Here is a 713-nt window from a genome sequence, read left to right as displayed (position 1 = left end):
ACACTGCTAGGTAGAGTCTTTCAGATGCCTTTTGCGGTAGACTCCTGTCTGCTGGGATGTGGCCCGTGGTAGCTCAGTAACCAAGTAGTTTTCCAAAGCAAGGGGAACAAGGACTATTTCTAACAGGATCTCAAGAGCAGGCTCTTTGTCCTCCCCCCGCTCCCAGGGGAGGAGCAGTCCTGTTAGGCCACAGAGGAGGACTTTGCAGCCAGCCTTGAAGATACCTGATAAAACAGGGTCAAATGAAAGGGGAGGAGGTCCTCCCCTATCAGTGGACTTGGAAAGGGGCAGGGAGGAGACCAGGAGGGAGTTGGGGAGGGGGAGGGAATGAGGGAGTGGGATACAGCTGGGACACAGAGTTAACAAATTGTAACTAAAAAGAAAAAGAAAAAAGGAAAAAAAAAAGATTACAGGTGTGAACCACCATGCTTGGTTTATAGGATGCTGGGGATTTGTGGTACTAGGCAAGCATTTTAGCAACTGAGGTACATCCCAGCTTGTAAATTTGGAGCCTCAGGCATTTAGCATAATGCCAGCACTTGCACATCTTCTCTGTGAGGCACTCAACTTGCATGCTAGGAACTGACCCTGCAGTCCCCTGGTAAAACAGAAAGTACTCTTAACTGCTGAGCTGTCTCCCCAGATATATGTATTGATATTTATATGTAAATAAATTTTATTGTTATAGACAAAACAGCTTAAAAACCAGAAAC

Source organism: Psammomys obesus, unplaced genomic scaffold (assembly GCF_907164565.1).
Source record: "Psammomys obesus unplaced genomic scaffold, mPsaObe1.curated_primary_1811, whole genome shotgun sequence".
NCBI lineage: Eukaryota > Metazoa > Chordata > Mammalia > Rodentia > Muridae > Psammomys > Psammomys obesus.
This window is presented reverse-complemented; position numbering follows the sequence as displayed.